This window comes from Sipha flava, unplaced genomic scaffold (assembly GCF_003268045.1).
Source record: "Sipha flava isolate LNK unplaced genomic scaffold, YSA_version1 36_pilon_pilon, whole genome shotgun sequence".
NCBI lineage: Eukaryota > Metazoa > Arthropoda > Insecta > Hemiptera > Aphididae > Sipha > Sipha flava.
In genome coordinates, this window is record NW_020273076.1 from 4,341,547 (window position 1) to 4,352,387 (window position 10,841).

General features: G+C 29.4%; 1 pseudogene; it reads right to left on the bottom strand.

Annotated features, from left to right (window-relative positions):
- Nucleotides 1-989: 989 nt before the first annotated feature.
- The window catches only part of LOC112687916, a 22,976-nt pseudogene continuing 13,124 nt past the window's right edge, over nucleotides 990-10,841 (bottom strand).

Here is a 10,841-nt window from a genome sequence, read left to right on the forward strand (position 1 = left end):
GTTAAAAGTCTAAAAGCATGTGAGCATTAAAAATGAATTTACATATTGAAGAAAGGTGGTCTTCTCTTATTACATTTCAATAATTATATGTACTTAATTACTCAGTCTCAGGGAAAATTCAGGAAATAATTTTGAGGGGAGGATTAGTTTGGATAAAACTCATGAGAAACTTTGAAATAAATAATATATTTTTAAATCAGATAATTTATTTTTAAAATTTTACATGATATTTTGGTGTCCCCAAGACTGTCTTGCTTTTACTCGTAATATTACTAAAATCTTGGTTGTAGGTAGCTACTTGCAGATTACATTGATGTAATTTTTTAACAATATGGATTTCCTGTGTATTTTCATATTATTAAGGAAATATAGGTATATCTTTATATAGGTACACATTACAATTTGTAATATAATGGTTTGAATATATAAATTTACATTTATATCTGAACAGTATTGAATATGGGCTATATATATTTTACTAAAATGTAGTATATCTTTTTAAAAAATGTCAATGATTTAAAATGGCGGGTGGTAAGAATTGAAAGCCCAGTCTTAAAATTAATCAGTAAAAGCTCTTCATAAAATTTTCCATATAAGTAAAAATAAATTTGATGAAAGTTATGATTCACTTGGGACTAATTAAAAATTTAAGTAGCATTCACCAAGTACTGATTTTGGATATACCATATACCAACCTATTAATTCTGTAATAGCTCATGTCGAGTGTCATATGCATAAATAAATAAATTAATTTAAATTAATAAAAAAAACTTATTTTCTTTTTAATTCATAAAAAATACATTTTATTCATATTTCTTGAATATGTAGATTTGTTTATAATACATGTAATTTGAAAAAAAAATTTTAATAACTTATAACAAGAATTATTTACAGATTAAATTAATGAACAATATTTTTAATAATTAAAAAATAATAAATATAAATCATTATTCCAAAATAAAAATTCAATAAACCTAAAAATAGTTATTTCTCAAAACAGATTTAATTTCTTTAAGTGCATATTCTAAATATTTAATAAATTCAGGATCACAGCCATGTAAACTAATTGTGCTAAAACTGTATGTATGGAAAGCATTGTTTTTGATAAATGTTACAGTATTTATTATTGGGCACAGTAATACTTTACTATGATCAGGAAAGTTAATCTAAAAAAAAAAATGTTCAATAACTTCAGCAGAACAAAATTGTTACATATATTATTAAAACAAACTTGTAGTGTTCCATTGGTAAGTTGCATAGTAACTGAGTCATCACATCTATGCCACCAATATATATGTGGAGGACGACTCGATTTATTGATATCTTTAGCTAATATATCTGTACCAGCTTTCATAAGATTATCATTCATGTATTTCTTAAAGTACTTTAATAACTTAATTTTCTTATTTAATTTCATTGGTGTATTATCGATGGTATAATATTCTTCAGAACCGTTTTTTTCTATGTAATGTACATCTCTAAAATGTTGAATTAATATAATTATAGTTATAAAATATTTAATATTATATTTAATATTAATAATTAATATTTAATTTAATATTATATAATATATTTAATAATATTTCTTACTTCAAATTAGCTAATAGTATAATTTGAGTAAAATCATTAAACATAACACTAACACAATCATCAGATAATTCATAACCAAATCCATATTTATCAGAATAGTCAACCCATTTACTGACCCAAATAAAAGGTTGAATAACAGGATCAGTAGATTCTTCTAAAATGTACAACCAAGTACAATATATTATAATGAATAATATAAAAAAATCATTTTCTTTAATGTATACTTAGATTTTGTATTCCTTTTTTTGATGATTTACAATTCAAAATAGTTTTCAATTCTTTTTCAAGAAAAATCATATTATTTTTGCTGTTAATAAAAGATACTTCATAATTGACAGGAGACATTTTAAATTTATTCTTAGATACATTTGTTCTTGTTGGTTTAATCACTAGATTTTGAGGTACTACAGAAATGTTAGTCTCGGTAAGTTTTGGACTTTTGCATTCTAGAAATTAAAATAAATACTTACATCAATCTTATAATATTTGGAAAATAATTAGAAGTTATATAATTTATAGGTACCAACTAAAGGTCTACGATTAAATACTGATTCTCTATAGTTAATAGAATCAAATAGTGGAGCCATTTTAAGACAAAGTGTTGGCAAAATATAAGGCATACAACCATTTGTAAAAAAAATCTGCTTTCATTATTTCGGAAACACTAGGACGTTGTTTAGGGTTGAATTGAAGCATTCTATTAATAAGAATTCTAGCATTCTTATTTAAATGAGAAGGTATATTATAGTCACAACGTATAATTCGAGAATATGTTTCTTTTAAAGAGCTCGATTCAAATGGTGGTTTACCAACTAATAACGTAAACCTAAAAATATAACAAATTTTCAATAGTTAAAAGTATTAAAAAATAATTTTTAATCACATACATAATACAACCAATAGACCATATATCAACTTCAAAACTATGACCGGTTTTATTAAGAATCTCTGGAGCAATATAATTTGGGGTACCACATAATGTACTATAAAAAAGATAATAGTGTTTTTAAATGTATAAAACTATTCTATATAACAATTGCTTAGTACACATGCATTATAAGACATGAGATTTTAGAAGCTATAAGAGGACTTAGATAGTTAATGCACTAAGCAATTGATAATCTAAAACAAGCATTACTATTTTTTTTTGTCCCTTATATTCAATTTTTGTAGCTAAACCCAAATCGCCTATTTTCACTTCCATTCCATCACTTAAAAATATATTTCCCAATTTTAAATCACGATGAACAATGCTTTGTTGATGTAAGTATAATGCACCTTCAAGAATTTGATAAATAAAATAACGAGTTTCAGGTTCGGTAATAGTCTTTCTTCTCCTGTATACATAAAAAATAACAAAAAAACACATTTATTCTAGTAGAAGTTATAAATATTTTAAGATAAATAATAAGAAATATAAAAAATTTTAAAATATTATTATTTAGTTTATTTATTAGTTAATTTTATTACTGATCAAAACTAATATTATGAAATATAATAACCAGGGCTGTAGAGAGAAAAACCTGAACCCGGGGGTATATCTTAATTTTTTTCTGCAGTGTTTATTAAATTCTTATCATTAATTGTGTTTAATTTTTAATAATTTGTAATTCTTTAATTTCCGGGCCCGGGGTAATCATCCCTTTCACCCCTGCTCGTCAGGCTTTAAGTTGGTAGTATTAAGGAAAAGTAGTTTCAAAGAATAAGTAAGGAATAGAAGTAAATATGGATTGATGAAGTAGAGAGAAAGGTCTGAAGTATTGTGTAATAAGATGTCAATAACATTAAAAGGTATTTATAATATAGTAGTTTGACTAGCAGTATTGAATAATGGACATTACAATAGGATTAATGTAGTAGAGATGAGAATAGATATTGAAGTGACTAAGAAGGATAAGGTAAGAAATTAATATTTGAAGGATATTTTAAGAATAGCACCAATCAAGGAAATAATGAGAAAGAATAGGTTGAGATAATTAAAATAGTTTGGGTTACCATAAATATTTTGTTGAAGTAATTGATATAATTTAACAATGAATCATATAATATATTTAATAATCATAGTCTACTGTGTCATGTTGACGTATAACTTTTTTGTTTTGACTCCAAGAATTATGAAAAAAGAGAGTAAAGTACTCATACAGTATAGATATAGGTAGTAGATATTCGTTAAAAAAAAAAGTATCCAACCAAAACTCCTTACTTATGGAGTTCCATCATAGATCTCTTTTGGCAAAGTTCCAGTACAATATAAACAAAATTATCATCCTCAAAAACACTATGAAGAGAAACAATGTTTTTGTTTTTTAACATCTTGTGAATACATATTTCTTGAGAAATTTTATCTTTGTGATTATTTTTTATTATATGCTTTTTAGAAATAATTTTTCCAGCAAATGACTCCTTGGATTTTGTTTCAACAATTTCATAACATTTTGCGAAACCACCCTGAAATAAAACTAGTTTATTATTTTTGGGAAATTTATATGGTACATTATACATTATATATTTTAAACCAAAGTTTGAGCACAAACAAGATTTTAAATCATGTTCGACCGTTCGCAAGCTCAACTAGAGGGGGGGAGCACTCGGGTATTTGTCCCCGGGGCCCGGGCATCCTCAAGGGCCCAGAAGAATAACTGCATTAATTTTATAAAAGATTTTTCTAAGTGGTGCAACGTACAAATAAATATCTGTACGTTGTATCAATATGTTATTACGTCATGAAATAACATATGTAGGAATGTATATGTAGGTACTCATTTATTTATTATTTTTAAACTATTGAGTTGCCATTTATTGATTTTTATCTTTTTTATTGTTGATTTTTCCATTGATATTGTGATTAAAAGCCTAGTTAAAACTATCTTAATTGTATTCTACGTAATGCGATAAGAATTATTTCAGCATGCCGTCAACCTCTCTCCTCACCCGTACTTACGATTACAATGATGTGTGATGTACCTTCTTTTTTTTTATATATATATATTAAGAAAGACAATTTATAATCTGTACACAATAATTACAATAAGCAAATTAGATAAAATAAAAAGAATAAAGTAACATGAATATCGTGTTAAGGAAGAAACCCAATGGTAATACCTCTTTAACTAATTTAATAGGTCTCTACACCATTTACGTTTTAGTCTGCGTGGCGGGTTTTTTGGGAGGGTAAGGGAGGACATATTTGATATTAATGTATTGCTATGCATGTTTAAATGTTGGTGGAAACGTTTATACATTGTTTTGGCTAGTTCAATATTAGTTAATATTTTTAAGTCGTTGTGCAAAGTAGAGTTTGAAACGTACCAGGGGGGCTTTGGTTACTAACCTTAGCGTAATTGATTGAAAAGCCTGAATTGGCCTGATGTTCGAGAGCTTTGCTGGACCCCAGATTGCTATTCCATAAGACCAGACTGGTCTTATGATTGACTTATATATAATAAATTTGTTTTGGAGTTTAGGAGTGGTCGGAGGAGGTGAAGTCTGTTGTTCGATGATTTTCTTTTTTTCTTTTAGGTGGGGCCCCAGGTTAGTCAATTATCACATTATCAAGTGTTATGCCTAAGTACTTGATTTTGGTTTGGATAGGGATGGGGGCGTTGTTCATAATTAATTGAGGGCACTCACAGGAAGATTGTTTTAACGTGAAAGTAACTTGCATACATTTTTTCGTATTAATTTTTATTTTCCATTTTTTGGCCCATTCTTAAATTTTGTTAGCATGATTCTGGAGTTCAGCTGAAGCTGGTTAAGATTTGAAATGGAGGAAAGAATAGCTGTGTCATCAACGTATATTGCTAGAAGGGTGTTATTAGATTGAGGGATGTCTGCTGTAAATACATTATATGGATCAGGGGATAGATCACTATCCCGTAGAACTTCAGCATATATTGGGTGAATTGATGAAATATCGTTACCCTGTCATACGACAAACGAACGATTTTGTAGGTAAGATTTGATAATAAGATAGTAGGGAGCTGGCATGAAAAGTTTTAATTTGTATAGTAAGCCAGACTTTATCGAATGCTTGAGCAATATCTAAAAAAAGTCTGGAACAGTATTCTTTATTTTCGAGAGCAGTTGAGATTTCATCAGTAAGACGATGAACTTGATGAATTGTTGAGTGCCTGTTACGAAAACCAAACTGATTATTCGGTATGATATGGTTGTTTTGAAGGATGGGACGTAATCATTTCAGGAGGGCCTTTTCAAAAAGTTTACCAAGGACTGGAAGTAAAATTATGGGACGGCATGATGAAGATAAGTGTTTAGGTTTATTTGGTTTGTGTACAAGTATAATGACTGCAAATTTCCAGATTTTAGGGAAGTGGGAGAATCTTAGCATAGAATTATATACGTGGGTAATCAATGATAAAGTTTTGAGAGACAGATTTTTCAGAATTTTGTTTGTAATGAGGTAATTTCTAGGTGCCTTGCCGGGAGGTATTTTTTTAATTATATACCGAATTTCATCAGGAGAGATAGGTTTTGCAGGTAGCGACATAGGTAGCGAAGCTGATAGAAATTGTTGAATTTCAATAATTGTGTCGTTTTCGGGATCGGTGCACGAATAAGGTTGGAATGTTTCAGCTAATTGAGAAACGAAAATGTTAGCTTTGTCTTTATCTGTAATAACTAGTTGCCATTTTCTTGTCGGAGAGGTGAGATTTTTTCTCTGTGTCTGGTGAGCCTTATTGTTGCTTTCTAGAGACAGCAGTTATTTGATTGTAAAGATTTCATGTATAATTAGTGATGTACCTACTATAATTTGTGTAAAGTGTTTACAAGTTCATAAATATATGACGAATCGATGAACGTTGCGACTTGCGTTTTGTGTTTTGTGTATCAGTATCGACATTCGGCAGTATCATTATATAGAATTGTTTGTTGTTTTTGTTCTTGTGGTTAAATGGCATACCATTACAAGTCAGGAGCTCAAAAAACGAAAAGAGTGAGAAGATAAATTTAAAAAATCCCGGAAAAATTAATCGACTCTTGAGGATTTTTGTACGAAAAAATCAAAGACAGAAGATATCGAAGCTAGATCATCAGTGTCATGTGGTAATTGCTATTATTTAACATTTGTAATTAATACAGAATGGTATACATAATTATTAGGACTAGGATTTATATTCAGGGTGAAAATCAAATGGGAACCTTTATTATTTTTTTCTCCATAATAATATTGTGAAGTTATTTTGAAAGAAATTTTAGGGTTTAATATTTGATTTTAAGATTTTAATAATTGTACAAGTATAACAGAGGCAGCGGCGTGCGGTTCATGTACTGACGTGCTGTTTGGTTGCGCGTGCGATTTTAATTAGTGCTCACCATTACACGGGTACACGTGTTCTTATTTGAAACGGGATTAAGGTCCGTGTAAATAAAATACACGTGTATTTGTAAATATCCGTTCACCCGCATTACTCGTGTATTTTATTCTCCATGTTTTTGTATTGTAATAACAGAGATTTCTCTATTATTAATATTAAATTTCTTTAAAGCAATTGTATTATGAATTTTTTTATTATTTGTTAAAAAATCTAAAATTTATTTTGTTGATTAATTAAAAACTCATTTAATATATAAATAGTATTATCAGTGCCCAACAAGAGTAGTATTGAAATAAACTAACCCAGTGGTTCTTAACGGGGACGGTACCGCCCCCTTGGGGGCATTTCGGTCTCTGGGGGGCGATAGTTTTGAAGGGGGCGGTGAGCTTTATCAAACTCGGAGATGAAAAATAATAGAATTTATTATTATTATATAACAACATTACAAATAATTGAACGTGAAATCAGAATAGTTGTAATTGCGACAATTGCGTACGCTATGCAACGGCATACGGCATGTTATCTAATCGTATTTTACGTATCGGGAACGTCTTGTTTATAATAGATTTATTTTTTACATTTTCAACCATAACTGGACTATTGTATACTGTACTTTGCACTCTTGCAGTACGTGATTGATATCGTTACAGTGAACGTCGCATTTTCGAATAAACTAGTGCGTTTTTTCTGACAACACTAATAAATATTTTTATAATGAGTGATCATAGTGCAAAAAAAGAAGTGCCGTCAGTATTTAGTAGAGTGCCTAAAGTTTGGTTTTATCGCATCACCACTTAATATACAGTTACCGTTGTGCCTTATATGTGAAAAAAACATTTTCGAATGAGGAATTAAGCCATCAAGAATGAAAGATTATTTATCAAAAATTCATTCCGATAAACTGGAGAAACCGCTTTCGTTTTTTCAGGCTCTTAAAGCAAAAATTGAAAAACGGTCTACTGTGAATAGTTTATTTAAAAAACAAACATCTGATCTTGATAAAGGACTTGTCGCTTCGTACAAGGTATCTTTATTGATAGCAAAAAAACAGTAAACCTCATTCAATCGGTGAAACTCTTATTTTACCAGCTCTCAAGGAAATAATCGATACTATGCAAGGAGAGGGTACTAGCAATAAGATGATTAAGTCAATTCCTTTGAGCAATGACACTGTCTCCAAAATAATTGATGAAATGGCAGATGACATCGAAAACAAACTTATAAATTATTTAAGAGAAAAAAATTTTACACTACAGATTGACGAATCAACTGTGACAGATAATAAAGTTATATTACTAGCTTAATGAACGTAAAGAAATCGTCGAGGAATTATTGTTTGCTACAAGTTTGATCACTGATACCAAAGGGTTGTCGATTTTTCAAGCGGTGGAGGAATATTTTATCAAAGAAAATGTCCCCTTGACAAATATTATTGCATGCGCAACGGATGGCGCTCCTTCGATGACCGGTCGTCATGTTGGATTTATAGCCCACCTAAAAAAAGCTATCCCAGGTGTTATTTGTGTTCATTGTGTTATACATTGCCAACATTTAGCTGCAAAAACTTAAGCGGTGTGCTGCACGAAACCCTTCAATTCGTCATAAAAGCTGTAAACAAGATTAAAGCAAGTTCACTCAATGACTGCATGTTTCGAGAACTTTGTCATGATAATGATGAAGATTTTGAAAGATTACTTTTGCATACTGCAGTAAGGTGACTTTCCAAAGGTGTGTCGTTTTTTACATTATTTGACTCTATCATTGAATTTCTCGATAAAAATGATCCTGTCTTAAAAGAAAATTTGAAGCAACGAAAAATTGGGATTGGGTACCTTACAGATATTTTTGAAAAAATGAATGAAGTCAATTTGAAGCTTCAAGGGAATAATATGAACTTTATCAAAGCCAAAGGAATAATTTCCTCATTCGTTTTTAACTTAGATCTTTACAGAACAAACGTAAATCGTCAAGAACTAATTCAGTTTCCGAATCTCAAGTCATGTTCAGACGCAAATGGTTTAATTCCAGAAGACAAAATTCTAATTTTCACTGATCATATTTTGCATCTCAAAAATGACATGAATTCAAGATTTCAAGACCTACTTGAGTTACAAATCTGTAATTGGATTTTAGATCCAATTTCGTTTGAATCTGTGAAAGATCTCGAACCTCATTTACAAATGGAGTTTATCGATCTTAACACGACTATGAGGCACAACTTGTTTTTAAGCAGGTCGGTTACGAGCTTGCCTGGATCAAGCTTAAAGACACTTATCCACAACTATAGCAACAAGTTAAATTGTTGCTTCTCTCTTTCCCGTCAACGTATCTAGTTGAAAAAGGATTCAGCGTTGTTGTTCAGCTTTTGATGAAACAAAGAAATCGGTTGGACATTTGCAATAAAGGTGATCTACGTTTAGCTTTGACCAATATCAAACCAGACATTGTTACATTAGCAGCTACTCATCAGGCTCAGGGCAGTCATTGATAGGTATAATTTGTATATTTTATAATTTTTTTTTTATAGTTCAGTAAATCTTTTTTGTATAGTTAAGTATTAAATTGTTTTGTTAAGTGATGTAAAATATAACCATAACTATTTAAAAATAACAGTTTTTACTTTAATAGTTTAATTAATAATGTTATAATATACTGATAAATAAATAAATATACAAATATTTATATATTTATAAGAAGAAAATTTGATTTTGCACGAGGGGGGGCGTTAGCAATTAGTTATTACGATAAAGGGGCGCTGAACTAAAAAAAGTTAAGAACCACTGACCTAACCGAATTCAAATATTTGAATACGTCCAGACCATTCCAGGTGATTTTGAGTCTAATAAGTGGCTGAACCATTATGGCTGAGTGTATTGCTTATTCGAAGTCTGCATAAATTATATTTGGTGCAAAATGTAATGGATTACGAAGTAAGATTAATGCTAACATGAATAAAATTAATTTCCAACAATTAATTTTAAGGTGGTATTTACAGATAAGATATCGATGATAATCGAGATTATCTACGAGTTTATCACCAAACAATATTCACAGTTGCTGAAAAACCCATGGCCCGAGATAACCGCGGACGAAACTAGGATATGTCGTGACAAAACCACGGATACAACTCGGACAAAATATCAATTAGGGACGCAATTCTTATGCGCCGGAGCGATGGCATATATAGAAAACATTTTATATAAATTATGATAGAATGAGTCAAAATATTAAGTAATTATAAGTAGGCATTGATTAAATATACATAGATAGCCCATAGCTATACGCAATATGGAAACACGTAAATTAGTACGGATTATGTGACAATAGATAGCGTTGGTAAATTCTAAATTGTACACAATACACAAACCGGTAGAATAAAAATAAACCGCGATAAGAAGAATTCCAAGAATATAAATTAAATTGAATATTGTTATTTACAAATTCCATTTGAATATACATGTATATTTAATCAATGCTAAATCTGAATGGCTAATCATATAATGTTATTTTATTTTCGAATATTATGGTTTACTCATGGCACTACTATGATGATTGCTAAATAAAGTGAAGTTTAAAATGTTAATTTAAAGTAAAATAATTATTTTTTTCAAATAATAATTTTTCAGAAGCAACTCAAGCACACTAAGGAACATTATTGATTTATTTTATATTTAATCAATGAGAATACACACATCGTAGTTATTTTATATTTCATTAATGAGAATATAGGTACCACAATAGATTTAGGATCTAGCAAAATATTTTTATTTTAAACAAAACAACTTAAAAACTTATATATCCATCTAAAATTATTGATAATAAATTTTAAAAAGACTGTGGTTTTACACTTTTACAAATTAACAAACACATAGATACATTATTTTATAATCAAAAATTAAAACAAAAGTAAACACA